The 15,343-nt window shown below is 46.8% G+C and overlaps 1 non-coding gene across 1 annotated transcript; it reads left to right on the plus strand.

The window, feature by feature from the left end:
• The first annotated feature begins 14,113 nt into the window (after positions 1–14,113).
• Positions 14,114–14,186, plus strand: TRNAS-UGA (transfer RNA serine (anticodon UGA)). Its single transcript has one exon. It is a non-coding gene; the product is annotated as a tRNA-Ser (tRNA).
• The last annotated feature ends 1,157 nt before the right edge of the window (positions 14,187–15,343 follow it).

The raw sequence follows: 15,343 nt of genomic DNA on the forward strand, positions 1-15,343 counted from the left end.
AAGAAAAGTCCACGACTTACTAGCGAGGTAAAGTAATTTCACCTTCGTTAGTACTACAACCACACATTAAATGAACACCTCAGGTTGTCGTGTAACCATTTCACGAGAGTTAAGCACTCATCACAATATCCTAACGCACTTATCATAATATACAGTCAATGACACGATATGATATGAGCATATGCTCACGATTTTTTTTTACTGTTGTGTAATACGCCACCTCGTTAATGTTGCGTAGTTTCACAGGGATTGCGCAGTGAGCAGCACATCGTGACAAGTCGCTAAAGCGTGGCATTCAAGTATGTCTGCAAGCCCTTCATTTGTTTCATTTTTTTGCTTTCTGTGGTGTACTTCAAACACACAGCAGCAATAATATTGGAATATGATCGTGGAGAACGGAAGGGTAACGCATCGCGCTCTCTACATGGGCATTCACTGATATTATTACAGCGCGTAAACGACAGCTCAAGGCTAAGTGCTCTAATACATTGTCCAAAAGTTCAGACGATCATTTAGAAATATGGTAAAACCACGTATTGAGTGGTCTTTAACGATATGCGCTCCATACACGCACATGTGAACACATGGGGCCCAGCAGACGACGCAAAGTACAATCCACACTACCTGTGATTCAGCCAGTGCCTGCCAGGCGGCTACTCTGCTCGATCTCGCAGATAACACGCCCGCTGCGCTGGGAACTTGACAAACGTATTCCCTGCTGTTTTTCCCGATGGCAGCGAGATGAGAAGCTATGCTAGGTTCACACGATAAGCCTGACGTGAAGTCTTTAATGCTCGCTCGAACACCTTGCCCAGAACGAATCCCCCGCGGACCCAGATGAGGGTGTCGTGGTTCTAAGTATACTTCTAACCGAGTGAGCGCACTAGCCTGTTTGACATTAGACATCCCGGTGGAGCCGAGGTATGAGGAAACTGTGCATGTGTGTCTCAGTCCAAACGTTTGTACTGTCCGTACTACGACTGTAAAGAACGAGTGGCATATGTAAATACTGACAAAAAATCCGTAGCTGTAAACTGCCGCCATGTGTTTCATGACTACAACAGATCCTCTGTTCATTCCTTTCCAACTAAATGACGCATTCTGACTGCCTGTAAGGCCCATACGTAATACTTCATCCCAGCCTCTTCAAGACTATTGAAGGTAGCCTGCAAGAATGCTTGCTCCAGTTCGCTGAATCTAAGTGCAAAAAAACCTCAACAAAAAATGAAATTTTTGTAAGAAGAGATTCATTCTTTTCTCTGTCGCAGCCGCTTCAAGCAGTTTTATTTCAAACCGATCTTTCTCTCACCATGTGATATTTTGCGCGATTCTTGGACTTGTTCTTAGTCATCCAACTTCATCGTGATTTGACAATAGGAAAAATATCGACACGAAAGAGGGCTGATTGAATTGAACTCTGGGACTCTATGGCGCGAAAACCCCACATGCCCTATATATGGAGGACTCAGAATTAATTTTGACAACTTGGGAGTCTTTGCAGTGTGCACCTAAATCTAAACTAGTAGACGAGCGTGTTTGCATTTGGCCCCCATCAAAATGAAGCCGCCTCAGCGAACAATCGAACCCGCTACCTCGTGCTTAGAAGCGCGACGCCATACCCGATTAGCCACCGCGGCGGGTACTAGAGCTCGACTGCAGCTGCGGTCATCGCATCCTTTGAAGACGATACTATAGTGGTGCATTATGCAGTGAGAAAATAAGAATGTTATGAAATATCTGGTAACAGGCGCAGTTATTAACTTTACAACGCATTACTATTTCTTTACTAGTTCTTTATATAATCGATAATTCAAAATTTGTAAATGCCGTTTTTTACCAAGCAGTCAGCACGTCTGTAGGGACCCTGAAACGATTTTGACGATCTTGTACATACGTATTAAGTCGTTATGGTTGGCCCTTCTGATCATTAAGTGGCGCATTTGAGCGCTCCGCGTATAGCGTGTAATTTATTATACGGTTTTAAAAATTTACATCGCTACCAATCACAGCACACCACTCGCCTGAGCTTTCAGCCGCCCCTGACCAAGTGACGCGAGGGGACCATATGACGCCAGTAGGGCGAGCTGTCCGATTACCTGCCCAGAGGGCACGTCATCGATAAGTTGTGCAACTTCATGGTGAGCAGTTGTTGTTTGTAATAGTTGGAATACTAGTTAATTTGTTTTTATAAAAATAAACTAAAAGAAAGGGAATGCACAAGGACAATTTATCACTACACTCAAGCACTTCCGGCACACAGCAAGTGTCGTCTGCTTGTGTTACTAGGTACTCTGTGTAGGCGGGAGCTTCGTGGTCTGTGTTGGTCTCGATCTGTGTTTTCACGAGTACCATGGTTCGCTCTTGCGTTGTAGGCTATAAACATAGCGATCGGCGACATGTCAAGCTGTGACATCATGTCCCTCTGCAAGGCAAACACGCGAGCGGAGTGGCTGCCGCGCTGGTTGTCGGTTTCACGCCGAATGATTACTATTCATGTTTCCTGTATAAAGGTACACGCAAGCGCAAGTGGACTGAGCATGGACGTTTTACGAGATGAGCGGAGGCGCAAATTACAAAAAAAATTTTTTTTGGCTATGCATGGTCGTTTTTCATCTTCGATATCATCCTACACGTGTCTCGTTGTTGTCTCATCTTACTAAAATCAGTACATATGCGCATGCGCACGGTGGTGTCTGTTCCCTATATATATGTGTACCGCTTCATGCAATTAAACAATTGTTGGAAGTTAGCGCTGTGTCCGCGTCTTGCCACTGTCCTTCGTCCCTTTCCGTGCGCTAAAAAACCTCAGTTATGAACCAACACGCCCTACCCTACGCTCTTTGAGGCGAGTTCTATACTCCAGACAATTTTTCTGCCACCATGAGCAGAAGTTGAATTAAGGGCGATTATAGTGGATTAGGGCAGATTAAAGGGAATGAGGAAGCTTTAGGGTTGATTAAAGGGAATTAGAGTGCATTAAGGAGGGTTAGAGTGGATTAATGTCGATGAAGGCAGATTAGGGTGCATTAAGTAAGACTTTCGTGGATTTTGGTGGATTAAAGTGAATGAAGGAGGAATAAGGTCGATGAATTTGGATTGGGTGGATTAATGTGCGTTAGGAGGATTATGGTAGATAATCAGTCTTAACACTAAATGAACCTTAATTCACCTTAGTCCACCCTAATCCACCTTAATGCTCCTTCATCGACCTTAATCCAGCTTAATACTCCCAATCCACCTTAATACAACCTAATCAACCTACATCGCCCCTAATGCACCTTATCCTACCCCTTACGGTCTTAATCCTCCTCTATCAACCCTAATCCATCATAATCCGCCTTAATCCTCCATCCGCCATAATCCTTATTCATGCACCTCAATCCAACTTAATCCTGCTTAATAGCCCGAATCTACCTTAATACACCCTAATCCACATCTACCCAAACCTAACCCAGCTCCATGGTCCCTACCCTCCATCTACCCTAATCCATCCTAACTGGTCTTAATCCTCCTTTATCATCCCCAATTCACCTTAATCCACATTAATCTATCGTAATCTTCCTCTAGCCACCTTAATCCGTGTTCATGCACCCTAATCCTTCCTAATCGGTCTTAATCCTCCTTTATCAACCCTAATTCACCTTAATCCCCATTATTAGACCTTAATTTTCCTTTCCCCACCGTAATCCCCCTAATCCTTGTTAATGCACCCTAATCGGTCTTAATACCCTTTCATCAATCCTTCACCTTAATCCACCATACTTCGCCTTAATCCTCCTCCACTTTATTCATGCATCTTGATCCTTCTTAATGCACTTTAATTCCCCTTAATCTTCTTTAATAGACTCTAATCAACCTTAATCCTCGCTAATCCACCATATGTTAATCACTAATGATTCATTAATAAACTTGGGTAATCATTCTCTTATACAGGCCTGGACATGCTTTGGGTCACCGCTGGCCTTCCTCGGGCCACGTGATACTTCCAGTTTACAACGCGACCTCGAAAATAGAGATTAAAGACTTTCGCCTTAAAACTAAAAAAAAAACACATTGTTGACTAGCTAACGCTCATTACCTGCAATACCACGGGTACACTTGCCCTATAATTCTTTCAGGGCGCCAAGCAGAATCTATAATGCTGCGTTTTCGACTACAGAACAACAGTTAGCGACGTTATGGAGCCGCCACGCAATATTAAGCATACTGAGGACAACCGCAACAAAAATGCTGGTGAGCAGGCCGGAAGAATGAAAAAAATAATGCAGCATTACGGGATGCTTTGCTACGAGCTATAAGAAAGACGCCTCAGCTCGCAAACAACGCTATTCTTTGTCGGAATAAAGTTCTTTCGGCCAATGTCATGCAGCTACTGCTTCCTGCGCAAGCCGTCACGCTTTCCTTGTGGTATCATAAAAACGGCATAACCATCATCAGTCTCCTTGCTGCAGTTATATGCGCAACAGCCCGGCATAGCGCTGGCACATAGAGCAGGAAACACAGTGTACAACGTTCGCTACGCCGAACTAAAGCGCCGAGCCAGCCGTGCTCAGGAGGAAAATGGCGCGAACGAAAAAGAAAAACACAAGCCAAACTCAAGATCCGCGCGTTTCCAAGGGCAACGGCAGGGAGACCAATCGTGGTGCAGAGAAACGGGGGCAGAACTGGTTGCCGCGAGGGAACGCTCAAGGGGCGAGGAGCAGGCGAGGAGGTCGCGCGGCGGCGGCAGAGTTCAAAGAGTGTCGCTGCTTTCAAATTATCAAGGGACTTTAGGACAGAGTAAAAGGAGGCGCAACCACTCGGCGGTGACTAGCAACTGAAGTTCATTTCAAGAAAACATCCAGTATATAAAGTATGAAAGTCACGGAACCTTCACCCACTTCTTTGGTATAATCAAAGATAACTTAGAAAAAACAACCTTCATGTTAGAAACACAAAGCTGACAGAGATACCACGCGCTTCAAGAAGGGGGAAATGGCAAGACGTATGGAAAGAAAATAACTACTAAAAATTGTTGAAATTATTATTCAACAACATTATAAATAAGGTAGCAAGCAATCAAGACACTAATATAAGACAAACCCTAATGTAATCTTTAGACGCCTGTATATTGAGTTATATCATACATGCCTAAAATATGCAACTACACAAATGCAGATTTTAAGTTCTGTAACAAGGACAAAATAATTACGGCTACTTTTTGTTATGGCAACCAATTTAAACAATAGCAATAGCGTGAAGTCAACGAAATGCGATATGACGCGTTGTCTCTTGCGCTCCATGTGAAGTTCCTTGTGTTACCGGGTGCTGTTATGTTACGAGTGGGAATATGATGGGCTTCAGACCTTACTACGTTTGATAGGCTGGGGTGGCGCCAAGGGGGGGGGGGGGTGCGCACGGGGAGTGGCGGGGGGGGCAACCGCCCTCTCCCAAATTGCCCCCTGCCCCCCTTTGACCCCCGCAAGAGCGCGGAAGAGCTTACCCAAGGTAGGCGGTATGAAACAAAATGTCAATTTTGACGTTTTATATTTTGGAGGCAGATGCATGAGAGCAGCGCCGTACACAAAGGACGGCCTTGTTTAAGCATAAAAATTTAATATAGACTTAATAGATAGAATTTATCGACAGGAAAGATAGAGAGGTCGACTTGAGGTAGTGCACTCTAGTCTGCTACTCTGCAGTGGGGAAGAGGGTAGGGGAGTGAAGGTACTTGGGTTGGTGATGATGATAAGAGAGGTGGTGAGTGCTTATGTATATTAGACAGTCACCCTACTAGAGCCACTCGTCTAGCTTTGTGTCCTGCAGAAACTTCAACAGCGCTATTGTTGCCTGCATTGAAGTTGCAGCGTCCGGCCATAGGCCGAGAATAGCGTCCTCCGACAGTGGTTGCCTGCCAATGCTGGCTAGGGAACTTTCCAACTTCCTTTGCTCCAGCATATATGCTGGGCGATCGCACAATATGCGTTTCAGCGTTTCAGGTGTATGGCAGTGTTCACAACCAGGGCTGTCTCGTAATCTTGCCCAGCGCGTCGCGCACACATGTCAGCACATACGCGAATGCAAATGATAGCGAATGCAAGAAAACTGAAGCAGCACGGTTGCTCGACCACCCTGCGTGAGAGGTGCTGCGATTGAAATACAAATGTCTACAATATAGTTCCTTCAATCGAAACTTCCGCAATTGTAAAAAAAAAAATTAAAAAATTAAATTGGGTTTTACGTGCCAAAACAAGGATATGAGTATGAGGCAAGCCGTAATGGGGGACTTCGGATATCTCACTTTTTTTTTTGTCCAGGACCAATATCCGTATCTTTTTACCCTTTTGTTTTCGCCAGCTGCGGGCACCAAGTGCAGTCAGACATGGCGTCAAGGTTAACGGCACCGCACGACACGACGCACGTAAATCTCGGACGCCGTGAGTCGCGGCGGTGCATTGCTCTCGGCGCGATCTGCGCCGAACGCGCTGGCGCTCATTACCGAACTATTATGGCCCGACCTTCTTGGTATAAGTACCTACTAAAGAGATACAACCCACCAGGAATGCGCTGGGAATTGGTGAAGTTGTTCTTAAGGCTGGAACGTTCAAACCTCGAATTAACGAAATTTGCCATATAAAGAAGTTTGTGGCTGCAAGTAGAGCTTCGTTGTATCATTGTTCCATTTATGTATTACCATTACCAAACCACAGGCAGCACAGTGTTGAGGCCAGAGGAAGCCGTCTGAGATGCTAGGCGAATCAGGTGCTGCTCCTTGTTCAAACTTTAAAAGCTTACAAAGAAGGGCTCGTTTTTATGAATTCTAGCTTATGGAAACGCTCTAGACGTGATCACACATTTGCTAACTAAAGTACTTTTAGTGAAGACAAGAGTGGACTACCATCGGAAATAATAATAATAATAATAATAATAATAATAATAATAATAATGTTTGTTGCAAAAAAAATTCAAAATAACACAAACTGGCCGGTTTAAGCCTCAATTGGCTTGTAGGACCGTGCCTATGAACATGATACACGTGGTGGAAAAAAACACATAAACTGATCAGACCATGTATAACAAATAAAAAAATTAATGACAAAAAAATGGAATAAGAACAAGATAACATTTGGTTATTCTACTTAAGACAAAGAAAATTGAAGAAGTGAATAATACGATAGCAAAAATGTTCTAAAGTTAGTTTCACCATAGCTCCTTTAATAATTCTTTCTGCGTGCTTTTCGATGCCGTGTTAAAGATTTCATCTGGTAAATCGTTAAAGCTGTCCGGCACGTATGCACAGTGTCTGGTCTCAGCATACCTTGTGGCTGAATGCAGAACTACATGGCGGTCGTGCTTTCTATGCACCCTTGTAGCGGCCTTCATTTGTTTGAATGCGGGACTCGAAAAATGTTTCACGACAACTGTTCGATAAGCAATGATTGAAAATTTGGTAGACTACATTCACGGAAGGTATTTGCAGCTGTTACTATTGGGGAATGGTACTCAACATTTTCAAGAATTGCTTTTTATAATCCTGTATACCCTGCATCTGCAGCCATCCGAAGAGAAGCTGAACACTGTAGTCCCGAATCTCAACACGCTGTAAACCAAAGTTTCTGCAATATTTTTCGTACAGGCAAGGGTGCAAACTTTTATTATTGCTACGGAACAGTATTTGCGATCACGAAGAGGTGAGCAGTGTGAAGACGACGACGACGATTAGAGGCCAGCGCGGGCTGTTGCCTCTTGGCCAAGTGCGGCGCATTTTCTTGTAAATATACTTGTATATTGCTTTTCGTCTGCGTCTTCCTACGTAACATATCTGGTAGAGGTAGACGTTCCCTGTAACTTGTCACGGACCTTCGCAGTGGACGGTACGTCAAGCCTTCCTTCATGGCTCCCGACGACGACAACTCGACTCCGCCGGCTCCGACACCTGCTGCCACTTGGACGACCTACATCACTCTCCCCGCTCCCCGTGATGCTGGTGTATTCTCGGGCAAAGATGGCGAAGACGTCGATGACTGGATCAGCCTGTAGGAACAGGTCAGCCGCAATAACCGGTGGGACTCTACTATCATGCTCGCCAACGTAGTCTTTTACCTCGGTGGCACACCTTGAGTTTGGTTTCGGACGCACCAAGATGAGCTCACCAGTTGGGAGTCGCATAAGCAAAAGCTTCGACACTTGTTCGGCAACCCCTACGGTCACCAACTTGCCGCGCAGAAGGCGCTTTCCGGCCGTGTGCAGACGTCAACAGAGCCCTATGTCACGTACATTCATGACGTCTTGGCTCAGTGCCGCAAAGTTGACGCACACATGACTGAGTCAGACAAGGTTTCCCACATCCTCAAAGGCATTGCCGATGACGCCTTCAACTTGCTCGTTTTCAACAACGTGGTGACGGTGGATGCAGTTATAAAAGAGTGCCGCCGCCTGGAACTCACTAAAAGCCGAGGTATTGATCAGCAGTTTGCCCGTCTGCCCAACACCCCAGCAACATATTCCTGTGCTGAGGCTCCTCGTCCCAACAGCACTGGCGATGTTACCAGGATCGTCCGGCGTGAGATCGAAGCCGCCTATCCGGCTGCCTTCGACTCCAGCCCCACCAACGCACTTGCAGTCACGGTTGCCTTGATCCAGGCAGTTGTCCGCCAGGAGTTCGAAAACATGGGTCTTCACACCATCTGCTCGGTCCATCGCCCTGATACCCGCTTGGCTTCGTCGATTTCGCCCCGTCCCACATCTTCTTACCCACCATGTTTCCGCAACCCATCTGAATGGAGCACTCCTGACGACAAGCCCATTTGTTTTCACTGCCATCGAATCGGGCACATTTCTCGGCACTGTCGCAGTCGCTGGAGTTCCCCGACCCAGTCTACATATACTGCCTACTCTAGCACCCCAGGTCGCCATTCTCGTCCCTATGCCGCATGCTCCGATAATGCCGCCACTGATTCTCCTACGCCGAACCACCCCTATTCTCGTTCGCCTTCGCCCCAACGACGACAATCTCGCTCCCCCCAGTCCGGTCGCTCCTATTTGCCGACTCCCTTCGGACGCCACTCCCAGCTGGAAACTAGACAATGCAGCGCCTCGAGGTGACGCTGCATTGCTGCCTACGCCGCCAAATCCTCTACTTACGTTGCCCACTCATCTGAACCTTCTTGACGTGCAAGTCGACGTGTTTCTGTGTCGGCTCCTATAGACACTGGGGCGCATTTGTCGGTAATGAACGCTGGCCTTCGAAACTGGCTCAAGAAAATAATCACGCCGGCCACGACGCCTGTTGTCCGTGTCGCCAATGGCGGAACAGCCGCCGTAATTGGTGCGTGTGCCGCCCGCGTCTCCTTCGCTGATCGCTCCACTATCGTGTTATTCACAGTCATCGCCCACTGTCCCCACGACATCATCCTCGGCTTAGACTTCCTCTCCGCACATTCTGCTCTAATCGATTGTTCCGCCAGTACTCTCCGACTTGACCAGCCAGTTCTGGATCCCGCTGAAACAAACCCCAGTCGCCTGAGTTCCGTCGAATTCGTTCGCTTGCCAGCTTCGGCACTGACTTACGTTGACTTAGTGTCATCCCCACCAGTCCCCGACGGTCACTACATCGCGGCTCCTATGCAAGACGTCCTCCTTACACACGGGATCGCAGTACCTCATACATTACGGAGAACTGCGTCTGCCTGCCAATGGTCAATTTTGGCTTGACGACACAAGTGCTGCCACGCGGGATGTCTCTTGCCCAGCTTTACTCATTCGAGGATCACTCAGTAGCATCTATTGCAGTAGACGACAATTCATCCGATCCTCCTTTACCATCGCGGTCGGCAACTTGCCCCATCGCCGACTTACAGAAAATGACTGCGCCCGACATGCCGTCCGAGCACGCTCGTGAGCTCTACCGCGTTCCCTTTTCCTACCACGATATTTTTTACTTTAACGATCGCCCTTTGGCCCAAACTACAGCTGTTAAACATTGCATTAATACCGGCAATGTACCTCCTATTCATCACAGCCCGTATCGTGTGTCACCGGCTGAGCGTCAAGTTATTCACGCGGAAGTTCGCAGAATGCTTGCCAAGAACATTATTGAACCGTCATGTAGTCCATGGGCGTCACCTGTTGTACTGGTCAAAAAGAAGGATGGCTCATGGCGCTTTTACGTAGATTATCGGCACCTTAACAGGGTTACCAAAAAGGACGTGTATCCCCTACCTCGGATTGATGACGCCCTTGACTACCTCCACGGTGCTCGCTATTTCTCATCTATTGACCTTCCCTCCGACTACTGGCAGATTGCCACGGATGATCTCGACAGCGAGAAGAATGCTTTTGTAACAGCCGACGGACTTTATCAATTCAAAGTGATGCCGTTCAATCTATGTAGCGCTCCTGCCACTTTTGAACGCATGATGGACTCCCTTCTTCACGGTTTCAAATGGTCCACGTGCCTGTGCGACTAGGACGGCGTTGTAGTATTCTATCCAACGTTTGCTATGCACCTCGAGGTCCTCCCAGCAATCCTAGACATTTTTTGTCGAGCCGGTCTGGAACTCAACGCATCGAAGTGCCAATTCGGCCGTCGCCAGATTACCGTCCTTGTGCATCTCGCTGACGCGAACGGAGTGCAACCGGACCAAGGCAAGATCCATGCTTTTACGCACTTCCCTGTTCCGAAGTGTGTCAAGGATGTGCGCAGCTTCGTCGGCCTTTGTTCGTACTTCCGCCGTTTCTTGAAAAATTTCGCCGCCATAGCACGACCACTAACCGAGCTTTTGAAAAAAGACGCCCTTTTCCACTGGGGCGAAAACGAGGCATCTGCATACTCACACCTAATCGACCTTCTCACAACGCCTCCCGTTCTGGCCCATTTCGATCCTTCTGCGCCTACCGAAGTCCTTAATGATGCCAGCGGTCACGGAATTGGCGCAGTACTGGCACAACGCCAGCGCGGCCACGACCGTGTTATCGCTTAGGCCAGCAGGCTCCTCTCACCCGCGGAGCGCAACTATTGCATCACTGAGCGTGAGTGTCTGGCCTTAGTTTTGGTGGTTGCGAAATTCCGCCCATACTTATATGGCCAACCCTTTTCCGTACCGAGACCTATCGCTGCGAGAACTCATCGAGCGTATGCGCTCTACACCTACCGACGCATCCGTTCGCCGATGTGTCCTCCAGGGCGGCATTCTGTACCGAAGGAGCTTCCTCGCTTACGGCTGTGATCTTCTTGTCGTGCCAAAACATCTACGACAGACTGCGCTCTTTGAGATGCATGACGCACCCACTGCAGGGCATCTTGGGGTAACCAGCACGTACGACGGCGTCCACCGCCGCTTCTATTGGCCTCGTCTCGCTCGCTCCGTCCGACGCTATGTTGCTGCCTGTGATCCCTGCCGGCGTCGGAAGACACCTCAGGTGCTACCTGCCGGTCATCTCCAGCCGATCACCGTCCCTGTGGAACCGTTCTTTCGTGTTGGATTAGACCTCCTCGGTCCCTTTCCCACGTCATCCTCTGGGAACAAATGGGTAGCCGTCACAACTGATTACGCCACCCGATACGCTATCACGCGGGCTCTCCCTACCAGTTGCGCCCCTGACGTCGCGGACTTTCTCTTGCGTGACATTATCTTGCTTCATGGCGCCCCGCGACAGCTGCTTACTGACCGTGGTCGTAACTTCCTCTCGAAAGTTATCGCCGACATTGTGCGTTCCTGCTCCATTCAACACAAGCTGACTACCTCATACCATCCTCAAACCGATGGCCTGACACAGCGGTTAAACCGTACTCTTAACGATATGCTGCCAAGTGCGTTTCCAAGGACCACCACGACTGGCACATTGCCCTTCCTTGCGTCACATTTGCGTACAATTCTTCCCAGCACCACACCGTCGTATTTTCTCCATTTTATCTACTGTATGGTCGCGAACCAACCTTGCCCCTTGACACGGCACTTCCTCCTGCTGCGATATCAACAAGCGAGTATGCGCGTGACGCCATCGCCCTCACCGACCATTCACACCAGCTTGCCCATATTCGACTGACGGCCTCACAAACCACTCAGCAGTGTCAGTGCAACGCCCGCCTTCATGACGTACAGTTTTCGCCTGGTGCGCTCGTGCTCCTGTGGTCGCCCTCTCGTCACGTCGGACTTACAGAGAAGCTCCTTTCGCGACACGCAGGGCCCTACCACGTGCTGCGCCAGGTGACGCCTGTGACGTACACAATTGCTCCTGTGTGTTCAACCTCGCCCTCTCCTCTGGCATTTAGTGATGTCGTGCACGTTAGTAGGCTCAAGGCCTACTACACTGCTTCAGAGTCCGGCCTTTAGTCGCTCTGGGACGGCGCTTTTGCCGCCGGGGGTAAGTGCTACGGAACAGTATTTGCGATCATGAAGAGGTGAGCAGTGTGAAGACGAAGACGGCGATTAGGGGCTAGCGCGGGCTGTTGCCTCTCGGCCAAGTGCGGCTTATTTTCTTGTAAATATACTTGTATATAGCTTTTCGTCTGCGTCTTCCTACGTACCAATATTAAGGAACAGCCAAGCGGCTGACCTCAGTTTAGAACAAATAAGTGATAAGGGCTGTTGCCAAGATAAGTTACCATCGAAAGATATTCCAAGATATTTCAAACAATCCACATACTCAATAGGCGCACATTTACAAGAAACACAGTCCGACTCATGTAAGTAGAGAGGCTTGTCAAATACATTAGTCTTGAGTGGAAAGGGAAAATAAGTTGTGTCGTTTGGGCATTGACTACATTTCCATTGTTAGCGAACTAAAGCTGCCATTGTGCACGTCATTTTGCAACATTTCAGTGGACATCTTGTAAAAAAGATGTTTTGCCAGTAACGCAGTGTCGTCAGCATACTGGAACACTAAACATCAGGAAATTTACAAAGGAAACTCACTGACGAACATGTTCAACAACTATGGCGATAAAAAAAATTAAATTGTGGGCTTTTACGTGCCAAAACCACTTTCTGATTATGAGGCACGCAGTAGTGGAGGACTCCGGAAATTTCGACCACCTGGGGTTCTTTAACGTGCGCCTAAATCTAAGCACACGGGTGTTTTCGCATTTCGCCCCCATCGAGATGCGGCCGCCGTGACCGGGATTTGATCCCGCGACCTCGTGCTCAGCAGCCCAACACCATAGCCACTGAGCAACCATGGTGGGTAACTATGGCGATAAAATGGACCCATGAGGAACTCTAGCTTTAAGTGACAGCTTAGAACTACAAATACCCTTATCATAATATATCACATCTGTAATAATAATAATAATAATAATAATAATAATAATAATAATAATAATAATAATAATAATAATAATAATAATAATAATAATAATAATAATAATAATAATAATAATATATTTACCGTGCCCCGGAACAACAATAACGTCTGTGCGCTGGCGCACGAATAAAATAAAAAAATAACAAACAGAAAAAAACTGTGCGGGAGAATAAGTAAAAGAACAATCAATAACAAGAATAATTTTCAAAGCAAGAGCGTACATACAACAAGGCCTAAGGTGTATATAAAAGAAAAACGCGTAGAAGGGCAGTTGAAGAACGTGTGACACTTTGACACAATACAAAGGTCGGAAAAGAACAATGACAGCGAGTTACAATATTCACAACGCGCGTTATTGGTCACAATAAAATCCACAATGGCTGGGGCAGCACAATTCACTGGACTGTGAATGCATGTGTGGTGTGGCATACTCGAGAACAGGATCATTGGACCTTACTTTTTTCAGGACGACTTGAACGGAATGATTTACACTGCAAAAATATTAGGCGTTGTCGTCGAAGGCTGTGCCTCCAATCTTTCCGTGGATGACCTTCGCCAAGTGTGGTTCCCGCACGACGGAGCACCACCGCAAAGAGCTCATTGGACACACGTTCTCTACGACAGTGCATCGGGCGTGCAGGAGCGATATTTTGGCCGCCGAGATCCCCTGACCTTTCTGCGCTTGACGTTTTTTCTTTGGGGTTACGTTAAAGATCGAGTTTATGCAAGAGAGCCCAGTGATGTCAATGATATGAAGCGCATATCATTGACATCACTGGGATGAAAAATAACTTGCCGCAGCTAGCGAACGATCTGACGGGGAAACAGCGCCGCGGGAGCTCAATTGGTAGAGCATCGCACGTGAATTGCGAAGGCTGTGGGATCGATCCCCACCTGCGGCAAGTTGTTTTTTCATTCACTTTAATTTCCATTAGTTTATCGTTTCTTTATTTCATTTATTGAGCACAAGTAATTTCTCCTATGTTGTCCTTGGTGTCAGTGTTTATTGGCTTCTTATGATATGACTAATAAAAAATCGGGCCCCTCGGTAAACCCCTTTCTTCTCGACATTTAATATCGAACATACAAAAAAAAACATTCATTCAAATTTCGGGAACTCTGCGCACCAAGCATTGTACCTGTTTCATGGAACACAGCGGATTTAGTATAGAAGAGAATAAACAAGAATAAAGAGAACTCATTTTATACTATAATGGTTCACAAGGAAGCATACATAATGAGCACTGTTCTGAAATTTCCGGAAATAGGTTACGAAAGGCAGTCGATCGAATACTGTTTGGAAGGTTGTTTGCTTGGCAAATGCTTTTGAAATATGTCAATTTCCTGTGAGTGTTTGTTGCAGGCGAGCAGAACCCTGGCCAAATGATGTCGCGGTTTTCGTGAAGTCGCGTGACAGACAGGCGAAGTGGGGGTGGTTCAAAAAAGTTTTTGACCAATCGCCGAGGGCTGACTGCAAAGTGGGGATAGGAAAGCTTTGAATAGCTTTACGTTATAGCACCCCTAGACTTACTAGTGATTTTTTACAGAAGTGTTATACTTACGCTATTTAATGTTTCTGTACAATACATGAGAGCATTTACAAGCTCGAATATGAAGGTTGGGTCACCTTTGGCGTGCCTGCAGTCCAGGACTCCCAGACCAAGCGTGAACTAAGAGCGAGGCTGTTCCCCGCTCACCTGCCTGCAGCACGTATATCGCTAAACTATATGTGCAGGGTGGTCATGTCTAAGTTTGGATATTAAAAAAAATCCTCTTGAAGATAACATAGTTGTAGTCCTTGAGCTGAATTAATTAGGGAGGCGCACATGCACGAGAAATCAAAGCTGAAATTAAACTAATTAACGAAAATCCATTCATTATCATTTGAATCATATACTTTACGGCACATACTGCAATTTACGAACTGCAGCCGGTGAATTTGCAAGGTGTATAGGCTTGGAATAAATTTCGAGAATGACGCCATATTGCAGATATGCGCCATTAAACTCCGAGAAAAATGCAGTTCTTTTAAACTTCTTTAACAAAACGCTCTTCTATG

The sequence above is a fragment of the Dermacentor variabilis genome, unplaced genomic scaffold (genome assembly GCF_050947875.1).
Source record: "Dermacentor variabilis isolate Ectoservices unplaced genomic scaffold, ASM5094787v1 scaffold_15, whole genome shotgun sequence".
In the NCBI taxonomy this organism is placed as follows: domain Eukaryota; kingdom Metazoa; phylum Arthropoda; class Arachnida; order Ixodida; family Ixodidae; genus Dermacentor; species Dermacentor variabilis.